We start from the raw sequence: 18,869 nt of genomic DNA, 5'->3' as shown, positions 1-18,869 counted from the left end.
GCAATTTCGAGGATCGCATGGTCTTGAACACACACTATTGCGCTACGCAAAAATGACAATCCTCCTGCGATGGCCGGGAATCGAACCCGGATCAACTGCTTGGGAAGCAACCATGCTGTCCGTTACACCACCACCGCATTGCGTTGCATGCTTCCTGTGTCGCGGTGCGTTGTCGCCCCTGCTGCCACCAGAGGCTCAAGCGACCCTGCAGCGGCACCTCTGCCCTCCAGCACATCGGAACGCGATACCACGTTGCTTCCAGGGCGATGCACTGTAACTAGACGCAGCATTGACTTCCGCCGAGTAATCCACCCTTTCATGTACGGCATGGTGGGAAAACAATTCTGAAATTAGAACTTCTTAGTGAGGCTGCGGTGGCGAATATTCCTGTATGCCTCGGTGGCGCAGTGGGCTGTGCGTGTCATTATCTTAAGGGCGTACGTTCTATCCTCAACTCAGCCTTCTCATTTTCTGTCCACGACGGTGAAAGGCACAGCATAGCTTTTGCGAGGTAAGGCCGTGTTTGCCGTTTATTACCACCTAGGCTACTTTGTGTCAACGTGTGTTTGTTTCCAGTTATTACTAATTACAGTTTTACTAGTTGCACTCGAGACTGAAAGCGATGATTGCCTAGTATGACTTGCGCGCTTTGGGAGTGAGTAAGCGGGATCGTGGTGGCGGACAGAGTTCAGCGTTGGCGCCAGGTTCGGCCCTAAAGTTGCGTGGAGGAGAAGTATTTCTGGACGCATACACACGTAGTGGATCGTTGAGGTATGTCCGGTATGGTCTAGTGGCTAGGATACCTAGCTTTCACCCAGGAGGCCCGGGTTCGATTCCCGGTACCTGAACGTGAAGGTTTCGGGGCTGAGATGAGAAAACTTCTCACGGCCGTTTTTCGTCTTCGTGGAGCTGCTGCTCTGGGTTCCAAGTATAAGGTGAGAGAAAGTCAAGAAAAAGAGATACATCCTCACGTTAATGGAGGGGCCGTTTTGAAGGGAGAGGAGACGGTATTGCGGTTTTGGACTGCTGATGCGACAGTGTTGCACTGCCCGTTAGCTCAGTGGGCTATAGCGTCGTGCTAGTAACGCGTCGGTCATGGGTTCAATCCCTCCACGGGCCATTCCATTTTCTCCCCTGATAGGAAATGCTGTCTCCTGCGAGACTCTGCCAGGCAGATTCTAAATGATGTGCACATCCAGCTAGAAGTCTCAACGTTTCGCTAAGGGGTTGCCAACGGCCAGCTCACTTTCGATTAATGAAGTTAAGCAGACGTTTGCGTGGTTAGTGAGTGGATGGGTGATCGTCCGGGAACTCTGCGTGCTATTGGACCCTTTCATTTCAACCCCCACCCTCCTCCTTTTGTGCTACAGTGTTGACGTGCTATGATGCCTCCCTAAGCAATTTAAATTACGTTAACGAACATATGACCGAAAATTTAATGACGCTGTTTGCAAAAAGAGCGCAAGGAAAGTGCAAGAACGACTTTGGCAATAACAGAACCGTACGAATCAACAGATAATTTCTCAAATTTGTAGATAACACTGTGGCGAAGCAGTGAGATTTCCGAAATTTGTAAATGAAAGTTTAGCTTTTCGTATTGAAAAGGAAAAGTACTCCTGATTACTTTATTTCTCGCAGCCGATTGTCGTACTTCTCCTGTCATATCGGCCCCACCGCCGAGCGGCAGCGAGCGGCAGTCGAGCAAAGTCGGGCCAAGTCGGCACACGATGAAGTGAAATCAATCCACTTAGCTGGAACGAGGCAGCAGACGAGGAGATACTACCTGTGCCGCGACGCGTGGCAATTTCGAGGATCGCATGGTCTTGAACACACACTATTGCGCTACGCAAAAATGACAATCCTCCTGCGATGGCCGGGAATCGAACCCGGATCAACTGCTTGGGAAGCAACCATGCTGTCCGTTACACCACCACCGCATTGCGTTGCAGGCTTCCTGTGTCGCGGTGCGTTGTCGCCCCTGCTGCCACCAGAGGCTCAAGCGACCCTGGAGCGGCACCTCTGCCCTCCAGCACATCGGAACGCGATACCACGTTGCTTCCAGGGCGATGCACTGTAACTAGACGCAGCATTGACTTCCGCCGAGTAATCCACCCTTTCATGTACGGCATGGTGGGAAAACAATTCTGAAATTAGAACTTCTTAGTGAGGCTGCGGTGGCGAATATTCCTGTATGCCTCGGTGGCGCAGTGGGCTGTGCGTGTCATTATCTTAAGGGCGTACGTTCTATCCTCAACTCAGCCTTCTCATTTTCTGTCCACGACGGTGAAAGGCACAGCATAGCTTTTGCGAGGTAAGGCCGTGTTTGCCGTTTATTACCACCTAGGCTACTTTGTGTCAACGTGTGTTTGTTTCCAGTTATTACTAATTACAGTTTTACTAGTTGCACTCGAGACTGAAAGCGATGATTGCCTAGTATGACTTGCGCGCTTTGGGAGTGAGTAAGCGGGATCGTGGTGGCGGACAGAGTTCAGCGTTGGCGCCAGGTTCGGCCCTAAAGTTGCGTGGAGGAGAAGTATTTCTGGACGCATACACACGTAGTGGATCGTTGAGGTATGTCCGGTATGGTCTAGTGGCTAGGATACCTAGCTTTCACCCAGGAGGCCCGGGTTCGATTCCCGGTACCTGAACGTGAAGGTTTCGGGGCTGAGATGAGAAAACTTCTCACGGCCGTTTTTCGTCTTCGTGGAGCTGCTGCTCTGGGTTCCAAGTATAAGGTGAGAGAAAGTCAAGAAAAAGAGATACATCCTCACGTTAATGGAGGGGCCGTTTTGAAGGGAGAGGAGACGGTATTGCGGTTTTGGACTGCTGATGCGACAGTGTTGCACTGCCCGTTAGCTCAGTGGGCTATAGCGTCGTGCTAGTAACGCGTCGGTCATGGGTTCAATCCCTCCACGGGCCATTCCATTTTCTCCCCTGATAGGAAATGCTGTCTCCTGCGAGACTCTCGCAGGCAGATTCTAAATGATGTGCACATCCAGCTAGAAGTCTCAACGTTTCGCTAAGGGGTTGCCAACGGCCAGCTCACTTTCGATTAATGAAGTTAAGCAGCCGGTTGCGTGGTTAGTGAGTGGATGGGTGATCGTCCGGGAACTCTGCGTGCTATTGGACCCTTTCATTTCAACCCCCACCCTCCTCCTTTTGTGCTACAGTGTTGACGTGCTATGATGCCTCCCTAAGCAATTTAAATTACGTTAACGAACATATGACCGAAAATTTAATGACGCTGTTTGCAAAAAGAGCGCAAGGAAAGTGCAAGAACGACTTTGGCAATAACAGAACCGTACGAATCAACAGATAATTTCTCAAATTTGTAGATAACACTGTGGCGAAGCAGTGAGATTTCCGAAATTTGTAAATGAAAGTTTAGCTTTTCGTATTGAAAAGGAAAAGTACTCCTGATTACTTTATTTCTCGCAGCCGATTGTCGTACTTCTCCTGTCATATCGGCCCCACCGCCGAGCGGCAGCGAGCGGCAGTCGAGCAAAGTCGGGCCAAGTCGGCACACGATGAAGTGAAATCAATCCACTTAGCTGGAACGAGGCAGCAGACGAGGAGATACTACCTGTGCCGCGACGCGTGGCAATTTCGAGGATCGCATGGTCTTGAACACACACTATTGCGCTACGCAAAAATGACAATCCTCCTGCGATGGCCGGGAATCGAACCCGGATCAACTGCTTGGGAAGCAACCATGCTGTCCGTTACACCACCACCGCATTGCGTTGCAGGCTTCCTGTGTCGCGGTGCGTTGTCGCCCCTGCTGCCACCAGAGGCTCAAGCGACCCTGCAGCGGCACCTCTGCCCTCCAGCACATCGGAACGCGATACCACGTTGCTTCCAGGGCGATGCACTGTAACTAGACGCAGCATTGACTTCCGCCGAGTAATCCACCCTTTCATGTACGGCATGGTGGGAAAACAATTCTGAAATTAGAACTTCTTAGTGAGGCTGCGGTGGCGAATATTCCTGTATGCCTCGGTGGCGCAGTGGGCTGTGCGTGTCATTATCTTAAGGGCGTACGTTCTATCCTCAACTCAGCCTTCTCATTTTCTGTCCACGACGGTGAAAGGCACAGCATAGCTTTTGCGAGGTAAGGCCGTGTTTGCCGTTTATTACCACCTAGGCTACTTTGTGTCAACGTGTGTTTGTTTCCAGTTATTACTAATTACAGTTTTACTAGTTGCACTCGAGACTGAAAGCGATGATTGCCTAGTATGACTTGCGCGCTTTGGGAGTGAGTAAGCGGGATCGTGGTGGCGGACAGAGTTCAGCGTTGGCGCCAGGTTCGGCCCTAAAGTTGCGTGGAGGAGAAGTATTTCTGGACGCATACACACGTAGTGGATCGTTGAGGTATGTCCGGTATGGTCTAGTGGCTAGGATACCTAGCTTTCACCCAGGAGGCCCGGGTTCGATTCCCGGTACCTGAACGTGAAGGTTTCGGGGCTGAGATGAGAAAACTTCTCACGGCCGTTTTTCGTCTTCGTGGAGCTGCTGCTCTGGGTTCCAAGTATAAGGTGAGAGAAAGTCAAGAAAAAGAGATACATCCTCACGTTAATGGAGGGGCCGTTTTGAAGGGAGAGGAGACGGTATTGCGGTTTTGGACTGCTGATGCGACAGTGTTGCACTGCCCGTTAGCTCAGTGGGCTATAGCGTCGTGCTAGTAACGCGTCGGTCATGGGTTCAATCCCACCACGGGCCATTCCATTTTCTCCCCTGATAGGAAATGCTGTCTCCTGCGAGACTCTCGCAGGCAGATTCTAAATGATGTGCACATCCAGCTAGAAGTCTCAACGTTTCGCTAAGGGGTTGCCAACGGCCAGCTCACTTTCGATTAATGAAGTTAAGCAGCCGGTTGCGTGGTTAGTGAGTGGATGGGTGATCGTCCGGGAACTCTGCGTGCTATTGGACCCTTTCATTTCAACCCCCACCCTCCTCCTTTTGTGCTACAGTGTTGACGTGCTATGATGCCTCCCTAAGCAATTTAAATTACGTTAACGAACATATGACCGAAAATTTAATGACGCTGTTTGCAAAAAGAGCGCAAGGAAAGTGCAAGAACGACTTTGGCAATAACAGAACCGTACGAATCAACAGATAATTTCTCAAATTTGTAGATAACACTGTGGCGAAGCAGTGAGATTTCCGAAATTTGTAAATGAAAGTTTAGCTTTTCGTATTGAAAAGGAAAAGTACTCCTGATTACTTTATTTCTCGCAGCCGATTGTCGTACTTCTCCTGTCATATCGGCCCCACCGCCGAGCGGCAGCGAGCGGCAGTCGAGCAAAGTCGGGCCAAGTCGGCACACGATGAAGTGAAATCAATCCACTTAGCTGGAACGAGGCAGCAGACGAGGAGATACTACCTGTGCCGCGACGCGTGGCAATTTCGAGGATCGCATGGTCTTGAACACACACTATTGCGCTACGCAAAAATGACAATCCTCCTGCGATGGCCGGGAATCGAACCCGGATCAACTGCTTGGGAAGCAACCATGCTGTCCGTTACACCACCACCGCATTGCGTTGCAGGCTTCCTGTGTCGCGGTGCGTTGTCGCCCCTGCTGCCACCAGAGGCTCAAGCGACCCTGCAGCGGCACCTCTGCCCTCCAGCACATCGGAACGCGATACCACGTTGCTTCCAGGGCGATGCACTGTAACTAGACGCAGCATTGACTTCCGCCGAGTAATCCACCCTTTCATGTACGGCATGGTGGGAAAACAATTCTGAAATTAGAACTTCTTAGTGAGGCTGCGGTGGCGAATATTCCTGTATGCCTCGGTGGCGCAGTGGGCTGTGCGTGTCATTATCTTAAGGGCGTACGTTCTATCCTCAACTCAGCCTTCTCATTTTCTGTCCACGACGGTGAAAGGCACAGCATAGCTTTTGCGAGGTAAGGCCGTGTTTGCCGTTTATTACCACCTAGGCTACTTTGTGTCAACGTGTGTTTGTTTCCAGTTATTACTAATTACAGTTTTACTAGTTGCACTCGAGACTGAAAGCGATGATTGCCTAGTATGACTTGCGCGCTTTGGGAGTGAGTAAGCGGGATCGTGGTGGCGGACAGAGTTCAGCGTTGGCGCCAGGTTCGGCCCTAAAGTTGCGTGGAGGAGAAGTATTTCTGGACGCATACACACGTAGTGGATCGTTGAGGTATGTCCGGTATGGTCTAGTGGCTAGGATACCTAGCTTTCAACCAGGAGGCCCGGGTTCGATTCCCGGTACCTGAACGTGAAGGTTTCGGGGCTGAGATGAGAAAACTTCTCACGGCCGTTTTTCGTCTTCGTGGAGCTGCTGCTCTGGGTTCCAAGTATAAGGTGAGAGAAAGTCAAGAAAAAGAGATACATCCTCACGTTAATGGAGGGGCCGTTTTGAAGGGAGAGGAGACGGTATTGCGGTTTTGGACTGCTGATGCGACAGTGTTGCACTGCCCGTTAGCTCAGTGGGCTATAGCGTCGTGCTAGTAACGCGTCGGTCATGGGTTCAATCCCTCCACGGGCCATTCCATTTTCTCCCCTGATAGGAAATGCTGTCTCCTGCGAGACTCTGCCAGGCAGATTCTAAATGATGTGCACATCCAGCTAGAAGTCTCAACGTTTCGCTAAGGGGTTGCCAACGGCCAGCTCACTTTCGATTAATGAAGTTAAGCAGACGTTTGCGTGGTTAGTGAGTGGATGGGTGATCGTCCGGGAACTCTGCGTGCTATTGGACCCTTTCATTTCAACCCCCACCCTCCTCCTTTTGTGCTACAGTGTTGACGTGCTATGATGCCTCCCTAAGCAATTTAAATTACGTTAACGAACATATGACCGAAAATTTAATGACGCTGTTTGCAAAAAGAGCGCAAGGAAAGTGCAAGAACGACTTTGGCAATAACAGAACCGTACGAATCAACAGATAATTTCTCAAATTTGTAGATAACACTGTGGCGAAGCAGTGAGATTTCCGAAATTTGTAAATGAAAGTTTAGCTTTTCGTATTGAAAAGGAAAAGTACTCCTGATTACTTTATTTCTCGCAGCCGATTGTCGTACTTCTCCTGTCATATCGGCCCCACCGCCGAGCGGCAGCGAGCGGCAGTCGAGCAAAGTCGGGCCAAGTCGGCACACGATGAAGTGAAATCAATCCACTTAGCTGGAACGAGGCAGCAGACGAGGAGATACTACCTGTGCCGCGACGCGTGGCAATTTCGAGGATCGCATGGTCTTGAACACACACTATTGCGCTACGCAAAAATGACAATCCTCCTGCGATGGCCGGGAATCGAACCCGGATCAACTGCTTGGGAAGCAACCATGCTGTCCGTTACACCACCACCGCATTGCGTTGCAGGCTTCCTGTGTCGCGGTGCGTTGCCGCCCCTGCTGCCACCAGAGGCTCAAGCGACCCTGCAGCGGCACCTCTGCCCTCCAGCACATCGGAACGCGATACCACGTTGCTTCCAGGGCGATGCACTGTAACTAGACGCAGCATTGACTTCCGCCGAGAAATCCACCCTTTCATGTACGGCATGGTGGGAAAACAATTCTGAAATTAGAACTTCTTAGTGAGGCTGCGGTGGCGAATATTCCTGTATGCCTCGGTGGCGCAGTGGGCTGTGCGTGTCATTATCTTAAGGGCGTACGTTCTATCCTCAACTCAGCCTTCTCATTTTCTGTCCACGACGGTGAAAGGCACAGCATAGCTTTTGCGAGGTAAGGCCGTGTTTGCCGTTTATTACCACCTAGGCTACTTTGTGTCAACGTGTGTTTGTTTCCAGTTATTACTAATTACAGTTTTACTAGTTGCACTCGAGACTGAAAGCGATGATTGCCTAGTATGACTTGCGCGCTTTGGGAGTGAGTAAGCGGGATCGTGGTGGCGGACAGAGTTCAGCGTTGGCGCCAGGTTCGGCCCTAAAGTTGCGTGGAGGAGAAGTATTTCTGGACGCATACACACGTAGTGGATCGTTGAGGTATGTCCGGTATGGTCTAGTGGCTAGGATACCTAGCTTTCACCCAGGAGGCCCGGGTTCGATTCCCGGTACCTGAACGTGAAGGTTTCGGGGCTGAGATGAGAAAACTTCTCACGGCCGTTTTTCGTCTTCGTGGAGCTGCTGCTCTGGGTTCCAAGTATAAGGTGAGAGAAAGTCAAGAAAAAGAGATACATCCTCACGTTAATGGAGGGGCCGTTTTGAAGGGAGAGGAGACGGTATTGCGGTTTTGGACTGCTGATGCGACAGTGTTGCACTGCCCGTTAGCTCAGTGGGCTATAGCGTCGTGCTAGTAACGCGTCGGTCATGGGTTCAATCCCTCCACGGGCCATTCCATTTTCTCCCCTGATAGGAAATGCTGTCTCCTGCGAGACTCTGCCAGGCAGATTCTAAATGATGTGCACATCCAGCTAGAAGTCTCAACGTTTCGCTAAGGGGTTGCCAACGGCCAGCTCACTTTCGATTAATGAAGTTAAGCAGACGTTTGCGTGGTTAGTGAGTGGATGGGTGATCGTCCGGGAACTCTGCGTGCTATTGGACCCTTTCATTTCAACCCCCACCCTCCTCCTTTTGTGCTACAGTGTTGACGTGCTATGATGCCTCCCTAAGCAATTTAAATTACGTTAACGAACATATGACCGAAAATTTAATGACGCTGTTTGCAAAAAGAGCGCAAGGAAAGTGCAAGAACGACTTTGGCAATAACAGAACCGTACGAATCAACAGATAATTTCTCAAATTTGTAGATAACACTGTGGCGAAGCAGTGAGATTTCCGAAATTTGTAAATGAAAGTTTAGCTTTTCGTATTGAAAAGGAAAAGTACTCCTGATTACTTTATTTCTCGCAGCCGATTGTCGTACTTCTCCTGTCATATCGGCCCCACCGCCGAGCGGCAGCGAGCGGCAGTCGAGCAAAGTCGGGCCAAGTCGGCACACGATGAAGTGAAATCAATCCACTTAGCTGGAACGAGGCAGCAGACGAGGAGATACTACCTGTGCCGCGACGCGTGGCAATTTCGAGCATCGCATGGTCTTGAACACACACTATTGCGCTACGCAAAAATGACAATCCTCCTGCGATGGCCGGGAATCGAACCCGGATCAACTGCTTGGGAAGCAACCATGCTGTCCGTTACACCACCACCGCATTGCGTTGCAGGCTTCCTGTGTCGCGGTGCGTTGTCGCCCCTGCTGCCACCAGAGGCTCAAGCGACCCTGCAGCGGCACCTCTGCCCTCCAGCACATCGGAACGCGATACCACGTTGCTTCCAGGGTGATGCACTGTAACTAGACGCAGCATTGACTTCCGCCGAGAAATCCACCCTTTCATGTACGGCATGGTGGGAAAACAATTCTGAAATTAGAACTTCTTAGTGAGGCTGCGGTGGCGAATATTCCTGTATGCCTCGGTGGCGCAGTGGGCTGTGCGTGTCATTATCTTAAGGGCGTACGTTCTATCCTCAACTCAGCCTTCTCATTTTCTGTCCACGACGGTGAAAGGCACAGCATAGCTTTTGCGAGGTAAGGCCGTGTTTGCCGTTTATTACCACCTAGGCTACTTTGTGTCAACGTGTGTTTGTTTCCAGTTATTACTAATTACAGTTTTACTAGTTGCACTCGAGACTGAAAGCGATGATTGCCTAGTATGACTTGCGCGCTTTGGGAGTGAGTAAGCGGGATCGTGGTGGCGGACAGAGTTCAGCGTTGGCGCCAGGTTCGGCCCTAAAGTTGCGTGGAGGAGAAGTATTTCTGGACGCATACACACGTAGTGGATCGTTGAGGTATGTCCGGTATGGTCTAGTGGCTAGGATACCTAGCTTTCACCCAGGAGGCCCGGGTTCGATTCCCGGTACCTGAACGTGAAGGTTTCGGGGCTGAGATGAGAAAACTTCTCACGGCCGTTTTTCGTCTTCGTGGAGCTGCTGCTCTGGGTTCCAAGTATAAGGTGAGAGAAAGTCAAGAAAAAGAGATACATCCTCACGTTAATGGAGGGGCCGTTTTGAAGGGAGAGGAGACGGTATTGCGGTTTTGGACTGCTGATGCGACAGTGTTGCACTGCCCGTTAGCTCAGTGGGCTATAGCGTCGTGCTAGTAACGCGTCGGTCATGGGTTCAATCCCTCCACGGGCCATTCCATTTTCTCCCCTGATAGGAAATGCTGTCTCCTGCGAGACTCTGCCAGGCAGATTCTAAATGATGTGCACATCCAGCTAGAAGTCTCAACGTTTCGCTAAGGGGTTGCCAACGGCCAGCTCACTTTCGATTAATGAAGTTAAGCAGACGGTTGCGTGGTTAGTGAGTGGATGGGTGATCGTCCGGGAACTCTGCGTGCTATTGGACCCTTTCATTTCAACCCCCACCCTCCTCCTTTTGTGCTACAGTGTTGACGTGCTATGATGCCTCCCTAAGCAATTTAAATTACGTTAACGAACATATGACCGAAAATTTAATGACGCTGTTTGCAAAAAGAGCGCAAGGAAAGTGCAAGAACGACTTTGGCAATAACAGAACCGTACGAATCAACAGATAATTTCTCAAATTTGTAGATAACACTGTGGCGAAGCAGTGAGATTTCCGAAATTTGTAAATGAAAGTTTAGCTTTTCGTATTGAAAAGGAAAAGTACTCCTGATTACTTTATTTCTCGCAGCCGATTGTCGTACTTCTCCTGTCATATCGGCCCCACCGCCGAGCGGCAGCGAGCGGCAGTCGAGCAAAGTCGGGCCAAGTCGGCACACGATGAAGTGAAATCAATCCACTTAGCTGGAACGAGGCAGCAGACGAGGAGATACTACCTGTGCCGCGACGCGTGGCAATTTCGAGGATCGCATGGTCTTGAACACACACTATTGCGCTACGCAAAAATGACAATCCTCCTGCGATGGCCGGGATTCGAACCCGGATCAACTGCTTGGGAAGCAACCATGCTGTCCGTTACACCACCACCGCATTGCGTTGCAGGCTTCCTGTGTCGCGGTGCGTTGTCGCCCCTGCTGCCACCAGAGGCTCAAGCGACCCTGCAGCGGCACCTCTGCCCTCCAGCACATCGGAACGCGATACCACGTTGCTTCCAGGGCGATGCACTGTAACTAGACGCAGCATTGACTTCCGCCGAGTAATCCACCCTTTCATGTACGGCATGGTGGGAAAACAATTCTGAAATTAGAACTTCTTAGTGAGGCTGCGGTGGCGAATATTCCTGTATGCCTCGGTGGCGCAGTGGGCTGTGCGTGTCATTATCTTAAGGGCGTACGTTCTATCCTCAACTCAGCCTTCTCATTTACTGTCCACGACGGTGAAAGGCACAGGATAGCTTTTGCGAGGTAAGGCCGTGTTTGCCGTTTATTACCACCTAGGCTACTTTGTGTCAACGTGTGTTTGTTTCCAGTTATTACTAATTACAGTTTTACTAGTTGCACTCGAGACTGAAAGCGATGATTGCCTAGTATGACTTGCGCGCTTTGGGAGTGAGTAAGCGGGATCGTGGTGGCGGAGAGAGTTCAGCGTTGGCGCCAGGTTCGGCCCTAAAGTTGCGTGGAGGAGAAGTATTTCTGGACGCATACACACGTAGTGGATCGTTGAGGTATGTCCGGTATGGTCTAGTGGCTAGGATACCTAGCTTTCACCCAGGAGGCCCGGGTTCGATTCCCGGTACCTGAACGTGAAGGTTTCGGGGCTGAGATGAGAAAACTTCTCACGGCCGTTTTTCGTCTTCGTGGAGCTGCTGCTCTGGGTTCCAAGTATAAGGTGAGAGAAAGTCAAGAAAAAGAGATACATCCTCACGTTAATGGAGGGGCCGTTTTGAAGGGAGAGGAGACGGTATTGCGGTTTTGGACTGCTGATGCGACAGTGTTGCACTGCCCGTTAGCTCAGTGGGCTATAGCGTCGTGCTAGTAACGCGTCGGTCATGGGTTCAATCCCTCCACGGGCCATTCCATTTTCTCCCCTGATAGGAAATGCTGTCTCCTGCGAGACTCTGCCAGGCAGATTCTAAATGATGTGCACATCCAGCTAGAAGTCTGAACGTTTCGCTAAGGGGTTGCCAACGGCCAGCTCACTTTCGATTAATGAAGTTAAGCAGACGTTTGCGTGGTTAGTGAGTGGATGGGTGATCGTCCGGGAACTCTGCGTGCTATTGGACCCTTTCATTTCAACCCCCACCCTCCTCCTTTTGTGCTACAGTGTTGACGTGCTATGATGCCTCCCTAAGCAATTTAAATTACGTTAACGAACATATGACCGAAAATTTAATGACGCTGTTTGCAAAAAGAGCGCAAGGAAAGTGCAAGAACGACTTTGGCAATAACAGAACCGTACGAATCAACAGATAATTTCTCAAATGTGTAGATAACACTGTGGCGAAGCAGTGAGATTTCCGAAATTTGTAAATGAAAGTTTAGCTTTTCGTATTGAAAAGGAAAAGTACTCTTGATTACTTTATTTCTCGCAGCCGATTGTCGTACTTCTCCTGTCATATCGGCCCCACCGCCGAGCGGCAGCGAGCGGCAGTCGAGCAAAGTCGGGCCAAGTCGGCACACGATGAAGTGAAATCAATCCACTTAGCTGGAACGAGGCAGCAGACGAGGAGATACTACCTGTGCCGCGACGCGTGGCAATTTCGAGGATCGCATGGTCTTGAACACACACTATTGCGCTACGCAAAAATGACAATCCTCCTGCGATGGCCGGGAATCGAACCCGGATCAACTGCTTGGGAAGCAACCATGCTGTCCGTTACACCACCACCGCATTGCGTTGCAGGCTTCCTGTGTCGCGGTGCGTTGCCGCCCCTGCTGCCACCAGAGGCTCAAGCGACCCTGCAGCGGCACCTCTGCCCTCCAGCACATCGGAACGCGATACCACGTTGCTTCCAGGGCGATGCACTGTAACTAGACGCAGCATTGACTTCCGCCGAGTAATCCACCCTTTCATGTACGGCATGGTGGGAAAACAATTCTGAAATTAGAACTTCTTAGTGAGGCTGCGGTGGCGAATATTCCTGTATGCCTCGGTGGCGCAGTGGGCTGTGCGTGTCATTATCTTAAGGGCGTACGTTCTATCCTCAACTCAGCCTTCTCATTTTCTGTCCACGACGGTGAAAGGCACAGCATAGCTTTTGCGAGGTAAGGCCGTGTTTGCCGTTTATTACCACCTAGGCTACTTTGTGTCAACGTGTGTTTGTTTCCAGTTATTACTAATTACAGTTTTACTAGTTGCACTCGAGACTGAAAGCGATGATTGCCTAGTATGACTTGCGCGCTTTGGGAGTGAGTAAGCGGGATCGTGGTGGCGGACAGAGTTCAGCGTTGGCGCCAGGTTCGGCCCTAAAGTTGCGTGGAGGAGAAGTATTTCTGGACGCATACACACGTAGTGGATCGTTGAGGTATGTCCGGTATGGTCTAGTGGCTAGGATACCTAGCTTTCACCCAGGAGGCCCGGGTTCGATTCCCGGTACCTGAACGTGAAGAATTCGGGGCTGAGATGAGAAAACTTCTCACGGCCGTTTTTCGTCTTCGTGGAGCTGCTGCTCTGGGTTCCAAGTATAAGGTGAGAGAAAGTCAAGAAAAAGAGATACATCCTCACGTTAATGGAGGGGCCGTTTTGAAGGGAGAGGAGACGGTATTGCGGTTTTGGACTGCTGATGCGACAGTGTTGCACTGCCCGTTAGCTCAGTGGGCTATAGCGTCGTGCTAGTAACGAGTCGGTCATGGGTTCAATCCCTCCACGGGCCATTCCATTTTCTCCCCTGATAGGAAATGCTGTCTCCTGCGAGACTCTGCCAGGCAGATTCTAAATGATGTGCACATCCAGCTAGAAGTCTCAACGTTTCGCTAAGGGGTTGCCAACGGCCAGCTCACTTTCGATTAATGAAGTTAAGCAGACGTTTGCGTGGTTAGTGAGTGGATGGGTGATCGTCCGGGAACTCTGCGTGCTATTGGACCCTTTCATTTCAACCCCCACCCTCCTCCTTTTGTGCTACAGTGTTGACGTGCTATGATGCCTCCCTAAGCAATTTAAATTACGTTAACGAACATATGACCGAAAATTTAATGACGCTGTTTGCAAAAAGAGCGCAAGGAAAGTGCAAGAACGACTTTGGCAATAACAGAACCGTACGAATCAACAGATAATTTCTCAAATGTGTAGATAACACTGTGGCGAAGCAGTGAGATTTCCGAAATTTGTAAATGAAAGTTTAGCTTTTCGTATTGAAAAGGAAAAGTACTCCTGATTACTTTATTTCTCGCAGCCGATTGTCGTACTTCTCCTGTCATATCGGCCCCACCGCCGAGCGGCAGCGAGCGGCAGTCGAGCAAAGTCGGGCCAAGTCGGCACACGATGAGGTGAAATCAATCCACTTAGCTGGAACGAGGCAGCAGACGAGGAGATACTACCTGTGCCGCGACGCGTGGCAATTTCGAGGATCGCATGGTCTTGAACACACACTATTGCGCTACGCAAAAATGACAATCCTCCTGCGATGGCCGGGAATCGAACCCGGATCAACTGCTTGGGAAGCAACCATGCTGTCCGTTACACCACCACCGCATTGCGTTGCAGGCTTCCTGTGTCGCGGTGCGTTGTCGCCCCTGCTGCCACCAGAGGCTCAAGCGACCCTGCAGCGGCACCTCTGCCCTCCAGCACATCGGAACGCGATACCACGTTGCTTCCAGGGCGATGCACTGTAACTAGACGCAGCATTGACTTCCGCCGAGTAATCCACCCTTTCATGTACGGCATGGTGGGAAAACAATTCTGAAATTAGAACTTCTTAGTGAGGCTGCGGTGGCGAATATTCCTGTATGCCTCGGTGGCGCAGTGGGCTGTGCGTGTCATTATCTTAAGGGCGTACGTTGTATCCTCAACTCAGCCTTCTCATTTTCTGTCCACGACGGTGAAAGGCACAGCATAGCTTTTGCGAGGTAAGGCCGTGTTTGCCGTTTATTACCACCTAGGCTACTTTGTGTCAACGTGTGTTTGTTTCCAGTTATTACTAATTACAGTTTTACTAGTTGCACTCGAGACTGAAAGCGATGATTGCCTAGTATGACTTGCGCGCTTTGGGAGTGAGTAAGCGGGATCGTGGTGGCGGACAGAGTTCAGCGTTGGCGCCAGGTTCGGCCCTAAAGTTGCGTGGAGGAGAAGTATTTCTGGACGCATACACACGTAGTGGATCGTTGAGGTATGTCCGGTATGGTCTAGTGGCTAGGATACCTAGCTTTCACCCAGGAGGCTCGGGTTCGATTCCCGGTACCTGAACGTGAAGGTTTCGGGGCTGAGATGAGAAAACTTCTCACGGCCGTTTTTCGTCTTCGTGGAGCTGCTGCTCTGGGTTCCAAGTATAAGGTGAGAGAAAGTCAAGAAAAAGAGATACATCCTCACGTTAATGGAGGGGCCGTTTTGAAGGGAGAGGAGACGGTATTGCGGTTTTGGCCTGCTGATGCGACAGTGTTGCACTGCCCGTTAGCTCAGTGGGCTATAGCGTCGTGCTAGTAACGCGTCGGTCATGGGTTCAATCCCTCCACGGGCCATTCCATTTTCTCCCCTGATAGGAAATGCTGTCTCCTGCGAGACTCTGCCAGGCAGATTCTAAATGATGTGCACATCCAGCTAGAAGTCTGAACGTTTCGCTAAGGGGTTGCCAACGGCCAGCTCACTTTCGATTAATGAAGTTAAGCAGACGTTTGCGTGGTTAGTGAGTGGATGGGTGATCGTCCGGGAACTCTGCGTGCTATTGGACCCTTTCATTTCAACCCCCACCCTCCTCCTTTTGTGCTACAGTGTTGACGTGCTATGATGCCTCCCTAAGCAATTTAAATTACGTTAACGAACATATGACCGAAAATTTAATGACGCTGTTTGCAAAAAGAGCGCAAGGAAAGTGCAAGAACGACTTTGGCAATAACAGAACCGTACGAATCAACAGATAATTTCTCAAATGTGTAGATAACACTGTGGCGAAGCAGTGAGATTTCCGAAATTTGTAAATGAAAGTTTAGCTTTTCGTATTGAAAAGGAAAAGTACTTTTGATTACTTTATTTCTCGCAGCCGATTGTCGTACTTCTCCTGTCATATCGGCCCCACCGCCGAGCGGCAGCGAGCGGCAGTCGAGCAAAGTCGGGCCAAGTCGGCACACGATGAAGTGAAATCAATCCACTTAGCTGGAACGAGGCAGCAGACGAGGAGATACTACCTGTGCCGCGACGCGTGGCAATTTCGAGGATCGCATGGTCTTGAACACACACTATTGCGCTACGCAAAAATGACAATCCTCCTGCGATGGCCGGGAATCGAACCCGGATCAACTGCTTGGGAAGCAACCATGCTGTCCGTTACACCACCACCGCATTGCGTTGCAGGCTTCCTGTGTCGCGGTGCGTTGCCGCCCCTGCTGCCACCAGAGGCTCAAGCGACCCTGCAGCGGAACCTCTGCCCTCCAGCACATCGGAACGCGATACCACGTTGCTTCCAGGGCGATGCACTGTAACTAGACGCAGCATTGACTTCCGCCGAGTAATCCACCCTTTCATGTACGGCATGGTGGGAAAACAATTCTGAAATTAGAACTTCTTAGTGAGGCTGCGGTGGCGAATATTCCTGTATGCCTCGGTGGCGCAGTGGGCTGTGCGTGTCATTATCTTAAGGGCGTACGTTCTATCCTCAACTCAGCCTTCTCATTTTCTGTCCACGACGGTGAAAGGCACAGCATAGCTTTTGCGAGGTAAGGCCGTGTTTGCCGTTTATTACCACCTAGGCTACTTTGTGTCAACGTGTGTTTGTTTCCAGTTATTACTAATTACAGTTTTACTAGTTGCACTCGAGACTGAAAGCGATGATTGCCTAGTATGACTTGCGCGCTTTGGGAGTGAGTAAGCGGGATCGTGGTGGCGGACAGAGTTCAGCGTTGGCGCCAGGTTCGGCCCTAAAGTTGCGTGGAGGAGAAGTATTTCTGGACGCATACACACGTAGTGGATCGTTGAGGTATGTCCGGTATGGTCTAGTGGCTAGGATACCTTGCTTTCAACCAGGAGGCCCGGGTTCGATTCCCGGTACCTGAACGTGAAGGTTTCGGGGCTGAGATGAGAAAACTTCTCACGGCCGTTTTTCGTCTTCGTGGAGCTGCTGCTCTGGGTTCCAAGTATAAGGTGAGAGAAAGTCAAGAAAAAGAGATACATCCTCACGTTAATGGAGGGGCCGTTTTGAAGGGAGAGGAGACGGTATTGCGGTTTTGGACTGCTGATGCGACAGTGTTGCACTGCCCGTTAGCTCAGTGGGCTATAGCGTCGTGCTAGTAACGCGTCGGTCATGGGTTCAATCCCTCCACGGGCCATTCCATTTTCTCCCCTGATAGGAAATGCTGTCTCCTGCGAGACTCTGCCAGGCAGATTCTAAATGATGTGCACATCCAGCTAGAAGTCTCAACGTTTCGCTAAGGGGTTGCCAACGGCCAGCTCACTTTCGATTAATGAAGTTAAGCAGACGTTTGCGTGGTTAGTGAGTGGATGGGTGATCGTCCGGGAACTCTGCGTGCTATTGGACCCTTTCATTTCAACCCCCACCCTCCTCCTTTTGTGCTACAGTGTTGACGTGCTATGATGCCTCCCTAAGCAATTTAAATTACGTTAACGAACATATGACCGAAAATTTAATGACGCTGTTTGCAAAAAGAGCGCAAGGAAAGTGCAAGAACGACTTTGGCAATAACAGAACCGTACGAATCAACAGATAATTTCTCAAATGTGTAGATAACACTGTGGCGAAGCAGTGAGATTTCCGAAATTTGTAAATGAAAGTTTAGCTTTTCGTATTGAAAAGGAAAAGTACTCTTGATTACTTTATTTCTCGCAGCCGATTGTCGTACTTCTCCTGTCATATCGGCCCCACCGCCGAGCGGCAGCGAGCGGCAGTCGAGCAAAGTCGGGCCAAGTCGGCACACGATGAAGTGAAATCAATCCACTTAGCTGGAACGAGGCAGCAGACGAGGAGATACTACCTGTGCCGCGACGCGTGGCAATTTCGAGGATCGCATGGTCTTGAACACACACTATTGCGCTACGCAAAAATGACAATCCTCCTGCGATGGCCGGGAATCGAACCCGGATCAACTGCTTGGGAAGCAACCATGCTGTCCGTTACACCACCACCGCATTGCGTTGCAGGCTTCCTGTGTCGCGGTGCGTTGCCGCCCCTGCTGCCACCAGAGGCTCAAGCGACCCTGCAGCGGAACCTCTGCCCTCCAGCACATCGGAACGCGATACCACGTTGCTTCCAGGGCGATGCACTGTAACTAGACGCAGCATTGACTTCCGCCGAGTAATCCACCCTTTCATGTACGGCATGGTGGGAAAACAATTCTGAAATTAGAACTTCTTAGTGAGGCTGCGGTGGCGAATATTCCTGTATGCCTCGGTGGCGCAGTGGGCTGTGCGTGTCATTATCTTAAGGGCGTACGTTCTATCCTCAACTCAGCCTTCTCATTTTCTGTCCACGACGGTGAAAGGCACAGCATAGCTTTTGCGAGGTAAGGCCGTGTTTGCCGTTTATTACCACCTAGGCTACTTTGTGTCAACGTGTGTTTGTTTCCAGTTATTACTAATTACAGTTTTACTAGTTGCACTCGAGACTGAAAGCGATGATTGCCTAGTATGACTTGCGCGCTTTGGGAGTGAGTAAGCGGGATCGTGGTGGCGGACAGAGTTCAGCGTTGGCGCCAGGTTCGGCCCTAAAGTTGCGTGGAGGAGAAGTATTTCTGGACGCATACACACGTAGTGGATCGTTGAGGTATGTCCGGTATGGTCTAGTGGCTAGGATACCTAGCTTTCACCCAGGAGGCTCGGGTTCGATTCCCGGTACCTGAACGTGAAGGTTTCGGGGCTGAG

At 50.7% G+C, this 18,869-nt stretch overlaps 20 non-coding genes across 20 annotated transcripts; 9 read left to right on the top strand and 11 right to left on the bottom strand.

Moving 5' to 3' along the window:
- Positions 1-65: 65 nt before the first annotated feature.
- Trnag-ccc lies at positions 66-137 on the bottom strand. The gene has a single exon. It is a non-coding gene; the product is annotated as a tRNA-Gly (tRNA).
- A 639-nt stretch (positions 138-776) lies between these two features.
- Trnae-uuc lies at positions 777-848 on the top strand. The gene has a single exon. It is a non-coding gene; the product is annotated as a tRNA-Glu (tRNA).
- Positions 849-1,865: 1,017 nt separating this feature from the next.
- On the bottom strand, positions 1,866-1,937 carry Trnag-ccc. The gene has a single exon. It is a non-coding gene; the product is annotated as a tRNA-Gly (tRNA).
- Positions 1,938-2,576: 639 nt separating this feature from the next.
- Positions 2,577-2,648, top strand: Trnae-uuc. The gene has a single exon. It is a non-coding gene; the product is annotated as a tRNA-Glu (tRNA).
- Positions 2,649-3,665: 1,017 nt separating this feature from the next.
- On the bottom strand, positions 3,666-3,737 carry Trnag-ccc. Its single transcript has one exon. It is a non-coding gene; the product is annotated as a tRNA-Gly (tRNA).
- A 639-nt stretch (positions 3,738-4,376) lies between these two features.
- On the top strand, positions 4,377-4,448 carry Trnae-uuc. The gene has a single exon. It is a non-coding gene; the product is annotated as a tRNA-Glu (tRNA).
- Positions 4,449-5,465: 1,017 nt separating this feature from the next.
- On the bottom strand, positions 5,466-5,537 carry Trnag-ccc. The gene has a single exon. It is a non-coding gene; the product is annotated as a tRNA-Gly (tRNA).
- Positions 5,538-6,176: 639 nt separating this feature from the next.
- Trnae-uuc lies at positions 6,177-6,248 on the top strand. Its single transcript has one exon. It is a non-coding gene; the product is annotated as a tRNA-Glu (tRNA).
- Positions 6,249-7,265: 1,017 nt separating this feature from the next.
- Trnag-ccc lies at positions 7,266-7,337 on the bottom strand. Its single transcript has one exon. It is a non-coding gene; the product is annotated as a tRNA-Gly (tRNA).
- Positions 7,338-7,976: 639 nt separating this feature from the next.
- Positions 7,977-8,048, top strand: Trnae-uuc. The gene has a single exon. It is a non-coding gene; the product is annotated as a tRNA-Glu (tRNA).
- Positions 8,049-9,065: 1,017 nt separating this feature from the next.
- Positions 9,066-9,137, bottom strand: Trnag-ccc. The gene has a single exon. It is a non-coding gene; the product is annotated as a tRNA-Gly (tRNA).
- Positions 9,138-9,776: 639 nt separating this feature from the next.
- Trnae-uuc lies at positions 9,777-9,848 on the top strand. The gene has a single exon. It is a non-coding gene; the product is annotated as a tRNA-Glu (tRNA).
- A 1,017-nt stretch (positions 9,849-10,865) lies between these two features.
- Positions 10,866-10,937, bottom strand: Trnag-ccc. The gene has a single exon. It is a non-coding gene; the product is annotated as a tRNA-Gly (tRNA).
- Positions 10,938-11,576: 639 nt separating this feature from the next.
- Positions 11,577-11,648, top strand: Trnae-uuc. The gene has a single exon. It is a non-coding gene; the product is annotated as a tRNA-Glu (tRNA).
- A 1,017-nt stretch (positions 11,649-12,665) lies between these two features.
- On the bottom strand, positions 12,666-12,737 carry Trnag-ccc. Its single transcript has one exon. It is a non-coding gene; the product is annotated as a tRNA-Gly (tRNA).
- Positions 12,738-13,376: 639 nt separating this feature from the next.
- Positions 13,377-13,448, top strand: Trnae-uuc. Its single transcript has one exon. It is a non-coding gene; the product is annotated as a tRNA-Glu (tRNA).
- A 1,017-nt stretch (positions 13,449-14,465) lies between these two features.
- Trnag-ccc lies at positions 14,466-14,537 on the bottom strand. Its single transcript has one exon. It is a non-coding gene; the product is annotated as a tRNA-Gly (tRNA).
- Positions 14,538-16,265: 1,728 nt separating this feature from the next.
- Positions 16,266-16,337, bottom strand: Trnag-ccc. The gene has a single exon. It is a non-coding gene; the product is annotated as a tRNA-Gly (tRNA).
- Positions 16,338-16,976: 639 nt separating this feature from the next.
- Positions 16,977-17,048, top strand: Trnae-uuc. Its single transcript has one exon. It is a non-coding gene; the product is annotated as a tRNA-Glu (tRNA).
- Positions 17,049-18,065: 1,017 nt separating this feature from the next.
- On the bottom strand, positions 18,066-18,137 carry Trnag-ccc. Its single transcript has one exon. It is a non-coding gene; the product is annotated as a tRNA-Gly (tRNA).
- Positions 18,138-18,869: the final 732 nt, after the last annotated feature.

This window comes from Schistocerca americana, chromosome 8 (assembly GCF_021461395.2).
Source record: "Schistocerca americana isolate TAMUIC-IGC-003095 chromosome 8, iqSchAmer2.1, whole genome shotgun sequence".
Taxonomy (NCBI): Eukaryota; Metazoa; Arthropoda; class Insecta; order Orthoptera; family Acrididae; genus Schistocerca; species Schistocerca americana.
This window is presented reverse-complemented; position numbering and strand designations above follow the sequence as displayed.